The 14382-nt window shown below is 39.4% G+C and overlaps 1 protein-coding gene across 34 annotated transcripts in view; it reads right to left on the bottom strand.

The window, feature by feature from the left end:
* TRPS1 (transcriptional repressor GATA binding 1) overlaps window positions 1–14382 on the bottom strand; it is a 246894-nt gene that overhangs the window by 211431 nt on the left and 21081 nt on the right. For 3 of the 34 annotated variants that reach the window (XM_021088997.2, XM_085021849.1, XM_021089007.2), the window contains exon 1: window positions 3473–3661. The exons of 28 other annotated variants lie outside the window; for them this stretch is intronic. The gene's annotated coding sequence lies outside the window, so the exon portion shown is untranslated. Of the gene's footprint in view, window positions 1–2717; window positions 2836–3305; window positions 3336–3472; window positions 3662–7425; window positions 7565–14382 lie in introns of those variants that run through there. 3 more of the 34 variants (XM_085021837.1, XM_085021857.1, XM_085021858.1) reach the window with 3 other exon arrangements.

Below are 14382 nucleotides of genomic sequence, written 5' to 3'. Positions count from 1 at the left end.
CACTGCACTTCCTGCAAACTCCCTCGTGTTTTATGAACCACAGGTAAGCAATGCTTTCATAGACATAAAAAGGGATAGCACTTCAGAAACTTAAGAAGAATACAAGCCACCAGACACCATTTTATGGGTCTGCCATCAAATACAGGTGATGGGTTCCATACTTGGGTCAAGCAAATACACAATCTTCCCACTATGCTCATGGATGCCTAGGTTATCCTAACTCTAACTTTCAAATTTTCCTCCTAACACCTACCACATCACTAAGGTGACCAAATTATTAGTCTCTAAATGGATGCACTTCTGTGAAGTCTCTACAATTCCCCCAAACAGAAGTTGAGTCTTTGCCACTATCATCTGTGGATATTTACATGTCTCCATTTAAAGGACTTGCCACAACACAATGTAGATTATATGTTTATGCTTTGGGCTACCTGGCTAGACGGTGAAGTTCTCCAGCCCAGAAAACAGCATTATTAATATTATTAAGGTTAGTTCAAAGTATTAATGTATAGCCAGCCATTTCATACATGGGACCACGTTCATAAAAACTGATAAAAAAATTAATTCATGTATTTGGGTATCTCTATGTTAGCAACGATTCTCAAGCTTTTCCCAAGTGTAGCATCTCTGAGGCTAAAACACACTTCCATCCTTAATGATGGCACATTATGATCATGGTTATCAGAGGGAAATAGAGTAGCGTGTTGGGGCGAAGGACATACAGGTTTTCTAAAAGTAAAGAAACTCTAACTTGGCCCTCCCCACTGAGATGAGACACCACCACCCAGAGCAGACACTCACAAAAGTTCTTACTGGAAAGATGGATGCTAACACACTTGGAAATTTCTGTATAGGTTTATCTCTTTGAGGAATGCCTGAATCTCTGGACATGAGTCTCACAGGAATAAAAGTTAGAATGATGCTAAAGTTCACTCACTAGCATAATTAACAATAAACCAAATCAAAACATATAGGGGCGCAAAGTATTAATTTTGACTTTCTTTGAGCCAAACAAAGAATCAGATTTCATAGCTCTGGATCCATGGTCACAGAGCAATAAATGCTTAAGGAGTGAGATATAAGAATTATCAAATTTATTTTTTGCAACTGTGATTCACACAACTATGTTGGTTTGATTTGGCTTCTACATATGGCTATATAAATGCACATGCTGAAAATATTTGTGAACTGAATTACATAATTAGCGGAAGGTTCATTTAAAAATTAAGCATGCTCAGAGTTCCCATCACGGCTCAGCAAAAAAGAATCTGACTAGTATCCATGAGGATGCAGGTTCGATACCTGGCCTCGCTCAGTGGGTTAAGGATCCAGCTTTGCTGTGAGCTGTGGTAGGTCACAGATTCAGCTGGGATCCTGCATTGTTGTGGCTGTGGTGAAGGCCAGCAGCTGTAGCGCTGATTCAACCCCTAGCCTGGGAACATCCATATGCCCTGGGTGTGGCCCTAAAAGCCAAAAAAAAAAAAAAAAAAAAAAAACTCAATGTAGTAATAATTCTATAATAATGTTACTGTAATCATAAAATGACTTTTAGAAGTTCATATATCTGCATAATTCTATATGTGAATATCACATGGTGTTTAATGTGTTTCTTAAATATGTATTAATGCTCAGTATGACTTCACATGCATTTAAATCTATAAATCTTATTTACAAATTTTTTATCATATATCCACTAACATTCCAAAACTCAAAATGTTCTGTACTAATACCATAATGTATAAAAATAGATAAAAGTTTGTCTTCTAAAGGAACAGGCTGGAACAAAAGAATACAGAAAAGTCTCAAACATCTGACCCAGGCTCCTAGCAGCTTAAAACATCTGGAATGACATAAAACCAAAATTCAATTTTAAAATGTGTGCATGCACACAAGCCCACTTATGCATGTGCACATGAACACACACACACATTCACAAGAATGCTCACAATATCATTATTTAAATTTTCAAAACTAGAAACAACCCAAATGTACATCAACAGAACAGACTCAAAAGCTGCAATATATGATTATACAATGGGATGGGGAGAGTCAGACAACAGAATATTATACTGTAATAAAAAATAAATCAAACTACATATAACAACGTGGGTGAATTTCACGAACCAGGAGGGTGGGTGTGAAACATCAGACAGAAAAAGAATGTATATTTTTCATGCATATGAATACTTTAATTTGATGTATGTAAAGTCTCAAAATAAGCAAAACCAATCTGAAGTGTGAACAGTCAGGACAGCAATGAATTCCTGGGGGAAGGAAAGTAAAGGTGACCAGGAGGGGGCACCCTGGGGCGTGGAGGGCACTGGCAAAGCCTGTTCATTGACATGAGAGACAGTGAAACAAGCGTATTCATTTTGTAATAACTCACGCAAGTACAGACTTATGATTTGTGCATTTTTCAGATAAAAAGTTAAATGGTGTTGGTGTATGTGAAAAGAGAGAGAAACTGCAGTTGTTCTGCAGGGACCACAGAGTATGAAATATACTGAGAGGAAACCTTTCAGCTGCTGTTTTTTGATGGGCAAACCAAGCCATCCAGTGGAGCAGGATGCCGCCATTGGCTACTCAGGCTGAGTTGCAGGGCACAAAGAGCCCGAATGTGCCAAGCAGTCAACACAGTAGTAGAAGAAGAAGGGGGAAAAAAAGGAGAAATAAAGGCAGAAGAGGGAGTTCCCATCATGACCTAGCAGTTAACAAACCCAAATGGTATCCATGAGGATGCAGGTTCAATCCCTGGCCTTGATCAGTGGGTTAAGGATCTGGTGTTGCCATGAGCTGTGGTGTAGGTTGCAGACAGCTCAGCTCCACTGCTGCTGTGGCTATGTGTAGGCCAGCAACTAGAGCTCTGATTTGACCCCTAGCCTGGGAACCTCCATAAGCCACAGATGTGGCCCTAAAAAGGAAAAAAAAAAAAAGGCAGAAGAACTTAAAAAGTTCTGGGCAAAAGAGACTGGAAAAGGTGAAAGATTTAAAAAGAAGTTAGAGGCCAAAAAGCAACAGACACACATACAAAGCAAAAGACAACATACAAGGAAACAAGAGCAACGTCTCTGTCTTGGACCCTGGTGGGGTGGGGGTGTCAGAAAGGCACAAAGCAAAGACACATCTCTGAAGTTATTAAGTGTCTCATGAGAACACACTGCATCCATAAGACCAGAGAGACAGGCAAACTTAAGTGAAAGAAAAATAGATACGTAAAGCTGTGTATCTATTATGTGCCAGCCATTTGCTTCTTGGCTCACATAATTTCCTCATTTCGTCCTCACTGAAAGCTGCAAGGAACCTACCTTCTCCGAAGGTAGCTGCTCTCAGTCTATGCAATAAGGTATTCCATCTCACACATCGAATAATGATGGGTGTTTCCCATCACACACACACAAAAAGGTAAGTTAATAGGTAAAATTTAACAAGTGAGAAAACTGGAATTAAAAAGGGGTTCATGTAACCCGCTTACCTTAGAAGATTGGATGGAACTGGTGAAAAACAGCCAATCAAACAATACGGTGGCTTTTTCACAGACTCCACACATCTAAATCCTGAGTATTTGCATAAGGTGGAATCAACGCTCTGTTTAATTGAATTGCGGCAGATTCTACCTTTGCCGAAGGTAGCTGCTCTCTCGGTCTATGCAATAAGGTATTCCATCTCACACATTGAATAATGATGGATGTTCCCCATCTTGCACACACAAGAAAAGATAAGTTAATAGGTAAAATTCTACCAGTTTTAAACTTGCCACCTGGTTAATATTTTCTGAAGACTTTGGCTTCTATTACCACGTGGCTTCTAAAAAAGAATGAACAAGCAGCCCACAAGTGTTAACAGAGAAAGGTGAAAATAGTATTTCTTAAAACTATTTCATGTGGCGTTTAGCATTTGTTTTGTAGGTAGAGAGAAACAATACAAACACATTTCACCCTATGGAAGTCGCTTGGGTTTCTGTGATAGGATAATGTAACACTAGGTCATGGAGTTTCTCAAAGAGAACCATACAGTCTGAGAATATAGTCACTTAAATGAGCTTAAGATCCTTTGGTTTAAGCAGAGTAAGAACTGGTTGGCTGGTTCCATTTCCTAAGTGTCCCGGACGTCAAAGCACTAATGCTCTATTCATTTAACTGCTGACTACAGGAAACAGGTTGAGGCATGGATGGGAAAAGATGTTTGTGAAAGGAGCAACACAATGCCTAGAAAACAGTGGCGCTATGTGGTTCTATTTAAAATTAATTGCTTTGTGATTCTTTTGAACTTCTTATGACACATGACGGCAGTTTTACTGTTATTTCAGATCACTGCAGAGTTCACCTCAACAAGTATTGGTATCTAGTAATATTATTATCTTCATACCTGCAAATGACGCCTTGATTACTTAGGCTACCAACCAGAGTGCTGGTCAGAGAATAAACTACTCTCACCAAAATGATTCATGAAAAAGTTAACATATGATGAAACTGACGTACAATATTTTTCATCCTATTGTAATATTAAGAATGCTGTTTTGTTGTTGTTGTTGTTATGGCCGTACCCATGGCCTTTGGAAGTTCCCAGCCCAGGGACTGAATCTGAGCCGCAGCCGTGACCTACACCACAGAGGCAACAACGACAGATTCTTTAACCAGGCCAGGGATCCACCCCGCACCTCCGCCTCCATAGAGACCTGAGCCGCTGCAGCCAGATTCTTAACCTACTGCACCATAGCAGGAACTCCAAGAATGCTGTTTTAATGCCGAAATAGAACAGATTACATTAAAAGTGAGACATGAAGTCTTTAAGAAATTGTAAGGAGTTCCCGTCGTGGCTCAGTGGTTAACGAATCCAACTAGGAACCATGAGGTTGTAGGTTTGATCACTGGCCTTGCTCAGTGGGTTAAGGATCTGGCTGTGAGCTGTGGTGTACGTCGAAGACGCGGCTCAGATCTGGCATTGCTGTGGCTCTGGTGTAGGCCAGAGGCCACAGCTCTGATTAGACCCCCTAGCCTGGGAACCTCCATATGCTTCAGGATTGGGCCTAGAAATGGCAAAAAGACAAAAAAAAAAAAAAAAAAAAGATAAAAGAAAATTGTGGTCTACTAAGTGTGTATTATTCTGAGGGGGAAAAAAATAGGTTGTGGGTCCCAAAACATACTGCCCTGGTTTATGAAAATAAAAATGGAGTTCTCCTTCACAAAGTATCATCAATTTAGTCCAAATAAGCCAAAGCACTAGCAGACTCTGGAAGGTAAGGTCCTCAGTCCAGTGTATGAATAATGAAAAAAAAGCATGAACTACTTTGGATAGCTAACAAGTTAAAAGACAGCACTATTGAAGAGTAAGTATTTTTCTTTTTTCTTTTATTTTTTATTTTTAGGGCCGCACTCACACCATATGTAAGTTCCCAGGCTAGGAGTCGAATCTGCCAGCCTATGCCACAGCCATAACAACGCCAGATCCAAGCCACATCTGAGATCCACACCACAGCTCATGACAATGTCAGATCCTTTAACCCATAGAGCAGGGTCAGGGATCAAACCCACATCCTCATGAATACAAGTCTATCAGGTTCGTTACTGCTGAGCCACAACGGAAACTCCCGAGAGTATTTTTTTCGATTACCAGGAATATTGCAAAAAAGAGAACTGCTTTAGTCTAATTCAATAACTTAGAATAAAGTCAGTCATGTCAAAATATCACATAGTTGGAGTTCCCTGGTGGCATAACGGTTACAGATCCAGTGTTGTCACCATTGTAGCTTGTATTGCTGCTGTGGCAAGACTGGATCCCTGGCCCAGGAACTGCCATATGTCTTGGTTATGGCCAAAAAAAGAAAAACATTCTGGTTCATCAGGTTGGAAAATAAAAGTACTAAGCAACATCGAATGTCATATATGCATCCTGCTTATGGGTATTTAGTATTTCACCCTAAAATTTCTAATCAATCATTTCATTCATACAGTTTAAATTTATTGAGCACATAGTATATATTTTAAATGTTGCTGAATACCACAAAGAATTTTAATATAAAATTACCACTTTCTAAAAAAAAAAAAAGGAGAAAGAAAGAAAGAAGGTTCACAGTAAGCATTTCAGTAAAGATACAGGAGAAGTTAGGATTTTGCATCAAAATCAGCAGTACAAACAATAAGTTCTTTCAAAGACAAACAGTTAAGTCCTAAATGTCCGCTCTTATTTGTTTGAGTAGTAGTATTATTTCCACTACTTATTTCACTCATAATAAAAGAATGTAATGTGGTCAGGAGCAGTGGAAACATTTCAGGGAGATGAGAGTGAAGATGATTCTGAGGGAGAAATATAAGAAATGCACAGCTCTGGAGAAGAAAACAGCACTGCAGCAAACAGGATGTACGAGAAACAAAGGGTTACCCTCGCATACAAACATGCCAAGAGATGGCAAAGAGTCTGAGCTACTAGAATGCGTGGTTAGTAAGGTTAGTACAATAGAATCTGCTATCCCAACTGATGAGGCTGGAGCACTTGCAGAAAACAGGAACCCACTTGAGGTTTCCAAACAGAAGAGATGAGGAAAACTAAACTAAAGGTGGTGTTATTACGTACATTGAAGAAAAGAGAAAAATGAAGAATGTGATATATTTCAAAGAAAATCAAACACATTCCAATTCTGATCATAAGAGAACAACAACAACAACAAATCAGATATCTTACCCGTTCAGATAAAAGGAAGGAACTGCTGACAGACATTTGTGAGACATTAATGATACTGGATTACTTAGGTATTTATGCGCCACTATATCTTTCTCTAGTTCGAACGGGAGTTTGACTATTAATATTTTATGTATCTGCTTCCAAATTTAAATTCCTTCCTGAACAGTGTTTTCCTTACGGTCATTCATATTGATATTCTCAGGACCAAATACAGTACCCATAAATGAGTGGGTTACTGCTTAGTAAATATTTGTTGAGTGGACTTATTGAAGTGATTGTAATCTAGTGAATAAGCTTCTGAAGTTTATTGAAGAAACAAAAATATAGAGTTGATCAGTTAACTAAACTAGCTTACCTGACACCCCTTTGTTTCTGAACTGCCTGCCCATTTTTAGAGCTTTTCTTCCTCAGCCCTATTTCTCCTGAATCCATTCTTACTCTTCAGTTCTTAGACCAGCAGCCTTTTGTGAAGTTTTCCAAAGTAACTTAAAAGTGAGCCTTCCAAAATGATCCCAGATCTTCGTAGTCCCACTGGGAATTCACTCAGCACTTGGTCAAAAACTCCATTAACGATCCAACTAATACATTCTGATCGATGGGAGTTAGTAGTTCAAACAGTGGCCAGGAAGACCCCGGCACAACACACCTGGAAGTAAAGATTTCAAGCCAGAGCTTCAGAGAATGACGTGGCAGGCCTCAAATTTAAGCACTAAAGGTCCACCTAAAATTTCATTTGCCAGCACCTACCTCCTCGTAACCACTCAACAGTCCCAGGTGTTCTCCATCCAAATGGAATTTGTTTTTAAAGTAGGAACACTCCAAAATCAGGTCACTTTTAGGCAGGGATCAGCCTTCTCTGTGTCCTCTAAGACTGTAGCCAGAAACCCTGAAGTGTGAGCCCAGGTAGTAAAACAAGGTGACCGGAGAATCGGTATTAATAAGGCCAGGAAGGTAAAGGTCCCTTTAGGCATAAGCCACACTGCATTTTTTGCCAGAAAATTTCACACTGTTCTCAAGTTTGAATAGGCCTTGCAAAGAGTTGTGGGCAGAGATCTCCTTGTACTTCCAAAAACAACTCCTGGCAAAACTGCCTCTTTTTTGAGGTTGAATAGGATAAATAAAAAAGAAATGCACACACTTAAAACACACACAGTCTCACACATACACACTCTCAGGATTACGGAAGCATATAAACCACAGTCAAGAGTGGTTTTGGCCAGGTTTTTATCCTCATCTTGGGGTTTACCTATATTGTCTTTATTCCTATGATAATACATACAACTAATACATACAACGTGATCTATTCTACAAAGTTATTGTTTTAAAGGGAATGAAAAGAGAAGTGGATAGACATTAAATGCATAAGACAAGATACTGTAACAGGCAACGGGGTATAATTACTAGACGACACTCCACTCTTCCCCCATAGACCATAGGGTCCCAGCAGACAGCACACAGTGGGCTCTCACATACACCGAATGAAAACTGACATCAAGTTGCCAGTATCTATTGGAAGGCAAGATGTACTTCTTGAACAGGTAAATTCACAGTCATAATACGATTTTTTTTTAAGGATGCAGCCAAACATTTTGGAGTGGAAAAAGAAAAAAAGTGAATTTGATTATGTTGCTCTTGGTTTCATCTTTTTATGAAGCCACTGAATTTTCTGCTCTAAGGCAATGTCTCTCAAATCCTCTGTATATGAGAAGCACAGGGTAAATCGAAGAGTGGCTGCAGAATGTCTGTTGTCACTTCATGAGGTAATCACTGGATACAGAAGCCCTGTCTCTTTTAACAAACTAGGATTTCTACTTATGAAAGCAATTAATATCCAGCAGTAGCAGACTATAAATTTACAGTGTCAGAACTCCTTAATTCCGGTCTGCTATCAGGGAATGCCCCAAGCAATAAGAAGATTGGAAAATATTATTTAAATATAATCATATTTGCATCTCATTTAATTATCAAGCTTACAACTGCTTTCAAAGAAAAAAAATATCCTTTTAAAAGGCATTTTGTCAAAATTCTTCGAGATGGAGTATTAATCTTAGGTACTTCCCTCTCCTAATATTCAACTCTATATATGAATTAGAAAAAGAAAAACAATCTCATTACTGAAAGGATAAAACAATGTTATCTGATTTTTTCTTTTTTTTTTTTTTTCTTCTTTTTAGGGCTGCACCCGAGGCATATGGAAGTTACCAGGCTAAGAGTCGAATTGGAGCTACAGCTGCTGGCCTACCCCACAGCCGAAGCAATGCCAGATCCAAGCCATATCCATGACTGACGTCACAGCTCATGGCAACGCTGGATCTTTAACCCAATGAGCAAGGCCAGGGATCAAAACCACCTCCTCATGGACACTATATTGGGTTCTTAACTCACTGAGCCACAACAGTAACTCCCAATGTTCTCTGACTTCAAAAAGGTTATCTTTTGGAGTTCCCTTATGGCACAGTGGGTTAAGGATCCAGCACTGTCACTGCAGCAGCTTAGGTTACTGCTGCAGAGTGGGTTTGATTCCTGGCCCAGGAATTTCCACATGCCTGTAGAAAAAAAAAGGTTGTCTTTTTTCATGATGATGGAAAAGATGCACTTTTCTCTACATCACTGAAGGAAATAAGACCCTCTCCCTGCTTCCCCAGCTCCTCTCCATCCCTGCCTTTAAGAATCTTTGCAACAGTGAAACAATGAGTGAGTTCTAAGCTCTAAAGGGACAGAGTCAAACCTACAATTCAAAATTAACCCCTCCCATTTGTTAGAGCACAGAGCAGCAAGGAAACCATAGTGCCAATGAGAAAATACAACAGAGACCAAGTCTCTGGAAAAGGCCTTGGAAATGAACTGTTGATAACAAACCAAGCATATCAAAGAATGTCCACAGTACATGTTCCAAAGGGTTGAACGCAGTGCAACTTGACTTCATTGTTCTGACTTCTAAGTATCATAAATGAGGCAGGATAGAGTCTGTGTGCAAATGGGGTATGGCTCTCAGTAAAAGGTAAACTGATGTCCTGAAAATCAAGTCTTGGATACTTAAGGTTCAAGGGATAACAATTTAATTTCCACGCACTCTCCCTTATACAGGAGGTAAGTCTCTGAGGTTCAGAGTCTGACAGTGAGATTTATATATATAACCAGGTACTTAGGATCAGGCAGTCTTGAGCAATTTGTTTAACTAAACTCAGTATCACTGCCTAAATTGTGGGGTGGGGTACAGTGGGGAACAGTCTGAAGTCATTTGCAGCAAGTGTTCTGTATAACTTAAATATTTTTGAAGAAATATGGTAAAGTGATTATCCTTCTGGAACTAGAGCCACTGACACTGTCACATTAACTCACAGCTTGTTAAATACTGTGCAATCTTTCTATAACATTCTTTGTTTGAGACTAGAATCAGCATATGGGAATTGCTCTTTTCCTGTTAAACTGAAGTCATTACTAACTACTCATCTGTGACATGTACTCTTTCCTGTAACCAGGGATTTTAGCTTCACAAAATTTAGAAACTGCCACATTGTTTCTTGGCATCGCTTTCAAATGTGACATCATTTGAATTTTGGAAAACTCCGTTTCAGCAAAAACACTAGTGGGTGCCAGGTTAAAGATGGCCCAAAAGCAGCAGCAGGGTCTCCATAGGGACCAACTACAGTTCATTCTTTCAAGCTCTACCTTCACATGCCTTTCATTAGCATCACATGGAATTACAATGAGCTCAACAAACGCATTTCCAAAATGGGTTATCAAGTTACGGGAATATAGAAATGGCTTCCAGTTACTGAAGATCTGTATCGAAAAACATACTGATGTGGAGAGGAAAAGTCCCATTTTCAGTTTCCTTAATTTCCAAAGCCTAAGGAATAGGAATATTTTAAGTAGACATATACTTACTAACAAACACTATCTACATAAGTAATAATCCTAATGTAATATTAAATACAAATACAAAATAGGTCTAAACTTGATTCATTTATTGCAGAACACAAAATAAATAGGGAACTGTGTCAAAATGGTACAGAAGATGGAAGAGAATCAGACTCTTTGAAAGTCTCCTGTGGGAAATACTTGAATGATCTTTAAAATTTCCTCCAGTATTTGAAAACTTGCATATCACAAAGAGAAATTCAAGTCATCTCATCAATATAACTGCAAGCACCTACTCAGAACTTGTGAATTTTTTTATTGCAGATAGAGTTCGACAGCAGCACTTGTCAACACAAATTTAGGATCAGTGCCTCTGAGTAGGGACCTCTTGTCTATCTATCAAACAGAAACCAATTCCAGTGGTTTGCTGTAACTTCCCCTAGAAAATATGCATGGCATCTTATGTGTCACTATTAAGAAAATGCTTTGAGCTTATAACCTTAAAAAAAAAAACTTGTATAATTTTAATCACTTTTGTTATTTTAAGAGATATATTTTATCAGTAAATAGCAGTTTTATCTCTGATGCTAAAAGCATGCTTACTTCAGGGAAAAAAAGAGAGAGAGAGACCCCACACAGAAACACACACACACACACACACAGAGCTTGAAAATTTAGGACATGTGGTTACAAATGCTGCCTCAGAATCACTGTACCATAGAGTACAACCTACAGTGGCTGTGAAATCATGTGACTATTTATTATTCTCCTGTGGAAAAACTCGGTGACCTCAGTAGTAACAAATCATTTTTATTCACAAAGTGTCTATGATCACAAAGCACATATCCTGTATATGGGTGGAAAAAAAGAAAAATTCTGAAATGTCCAGAGAGAATCACAAAATATTATCTGTGAGAAACTACTCCTCAGGAAAGGGTCTGATGCATTCTGACCAAGTTACCGCAACCTATTGACAAATATGACAGTGATTAATTCTGAAGGGGAATTTTCTAAGACTCATTTTGGAGAAGAGGAAGAAATTTCATAAAATTAAGATGAAAAGTAAGCAAGAAGAGGAAATCTCTGGCTCTCAAAAAGTCATGTATTAAAGTTAAGTACAAATGCAATTTAAAATAAAAATGATGGAATAAGGTCATTAATGACCCAAAGAATAAAGCACAGATGGACAATGTGAAAAAATACCCCCAAAATATTTCTTTCAGGAACTTGTATAATTCAGAGTGGCCTCAAACACCAAAGTTTATACAACAGAAATCCAAACAGAAGAACTGATGAATTAAGGCATATATTTTTCCAAGGGAACAATGCCAGTTAGTCTTTTGGAATAAATTAATGCCACTCTTCCCTATAATACCTGACAGCTAGAATTCCACTCAGTATATATCCTAAATAACATTTTTAAAATTAAACATTAAAATAAGGCCTTAGAAATACCATTTATGAACAGTCTAATGAGTACTCCCATAGTTAATGACATATGAAAATTACAAAGATTAGAAACAGAACAATGATTATAATTATTATTATAATAATAAATATTCACACAGCCCTTCGGCATTCACCTAGACTGTTCTACATATATTATTTAAAATGACTCTCTCCCCCAACACCCGACAACCTGAGCCCAAGCAATATTACTCACAGCCTATAGATGTGGAGGCTATAAGCTAGTGATGTTAGAGACTTACTCTGATTCTAATTTTACTCCACCAAAGCCACTCCACGGATAGGAAAGTATAGCTACAACCTATGGCTTTTCCAAACACAGCTGGACATAAGCCTATGCCAGATAATCACATGTCTCTAAAGGCACTGAGATGGCTGAAACTTCTTTTTTTCTAATTTGTGCTATACAGAGCTGGTGAATAAATAAGCTTGGAAAGAGGCCAAAGTTTTCAGAGAATAGAAAAAGGGGGAAAAAACCGAAAAGGTTAAAAAAATATTGTGATGCACATTTATGACCACTGAAGGAATAAGGACCTCTTAAACTTCAGGAATGGCAGTTCCAACAATAAGAAACGTGTCTGGTGAACTCAGTCGTTCTTATTTGTATATGAGAACCACTGCTCCTGGTGCTGTGACTTCAGTACTTTGTTTCCATAGGGCAGTTATTTCAGAATTTTAAGGACAGGAGAGTACTTACTAATTATTGGTTTAGCATGTGTTGATGTCTTTATCCTAAGATTATCATTTTTGGGGCAACATATTACTTTTAAAAGATGTGCTGTCTTAAATCACTTCACGTTTTAGGAGTCAATGTTTGTTCAAACATCTCTCGTTCTATACTGACTTATGAAATCAGCTTACCATATCAACCTAAACACTCTCCCTACAGAACTCAATATTAGAAGTTAATCTGTTACAAGTTAAAAAGAAGGATCTAAATTTCCTTTTTTAAAAAAAATAATTAATATTAGCTAAGGCATCAATATATTAAGCCAATCATCTACAAGTTAAAATGGTCCCCTCAGTCCAGCTATAGGTCAACTATTTTCTTCATGTCAGGCAGACTGGACAATTCCAGGCAAAAATGAAGCAAGTGGATATAATTATACAAATCAATAAAGTGCAATCCTTACTAAATCTCTCTTGCACTAGGGAATTTAAGACCAGGTCTACTAAAAGTACTGATGAGGCATGATATGGCCTTAATAATATGGGCTTCCAGAAAAGGAACTTAATAGAGAGGATATAAAAAGCATGGCCCTAAAAAGAATTAATTTAAAAATAAACTTGATAATGTGGCAAAGGATAAAATTTAATAGGGATCCATGTAGAGCAACTGTCTCCAAATTTGTAATTTAAGAAAAATACAAAGGCCTCAAACTCCTAGAACACAAAAATAAAATAGAAGCCTCCACCACTCCAAAAAGGCTCATGAAGACTATTAAATGAGAACCTAAACTGTGATTTGGTGCCTACGAATTTCTTGGGTCTATTTTACTCACAGCCTTCTGATGGAGAATACAGGAGATCCAACCCCCCAACTGCTCGAGAAGGTCTGTAAGTACACATATTTCAAAGTATCAGCAACAGGACTGAAGCACCTCCTTGAAAACTAGTATGAGAAAGTATGTTACTAATTGAAAGGCTAATAATACTTTTTCTTTTAATTAATGAAAAAGGAGAACTTCAGTTATCTCCACCGGCGACCTTCTCTCCTTGTCGACTGCATGGGCACGCTGATCACAGGTGAGGCAGAAGATTTCAAGACTGAGGGTTTGAAAACCCGTCCTGGGATCGGCGGGCAGGAGGAAAGGAAACGGGCGCGTCAAATCCAAGAGGGGTAGCCGCAAGCAAAGGAGGCAGCCAGGGGGAAGCCGAGAGGGGGGAAAGAGAGTTCGAGGAGAGAGGGAAGCTCGTTGGGAAGTAGGGAGATGGCAGGGAGGTGGGAGAGCAGGCGAGGGGTGGGGATCCGGGGAAGCCGGGCCGGCTGGACGCGGGCGCCAGGCGGGCAGGGCGCAAGGAGGGCGATGGGGAGGCGGCGCGGCCGGGAGCTCGGCGCGCACCGGGCAGCCGGGCGAGGAAGCGGGCGGCGAGCGCGGCTGCTTCCGCAGGACTTCCTGCAACAACACGCCCACAGCTCGGCGGGGGCACGCGTGGCGCTGCTGCAGGCCCCAGGACTCAGGCGACAGCGAGCGCCCCCAACACACACAAAGCTCCGGTCTCCGCAGCTTCAAAGTCAGGGCCCCAGACAGCAAGCAGCCTCCTTCCCCGACAGCAGCAACTCAGGCTAGCTTCTTGAGAAACCCTTAAAAGAAAATGGAATCTTATTTCTGTTCCCGATCTGCGCCGGTTCTGATTTTTTAGTCCTCCTTC

This window comes from Sus scrofa, chromosome 4, assembly GCF_054392235.1.
Source record: "Sus scrofa isolate SSC_HxYL_T2T_F1_AM1 chromosome 4, Sscrofa_HxYL_maternal_Yorkshire_Landrace_v2.0, whole genome shotgun sequence".
Lineage (NCBI taxonomy): Eukaryota > Metazoa > Chordata > Mammalia > Artiodactyla > Suidae > Sus > Sus scrofa.
The sequence above is the reverse complement of the archived record's forward strand: the minus strand, read 5'-3'. Positions and strand labels throughout refer to the sequence as shown.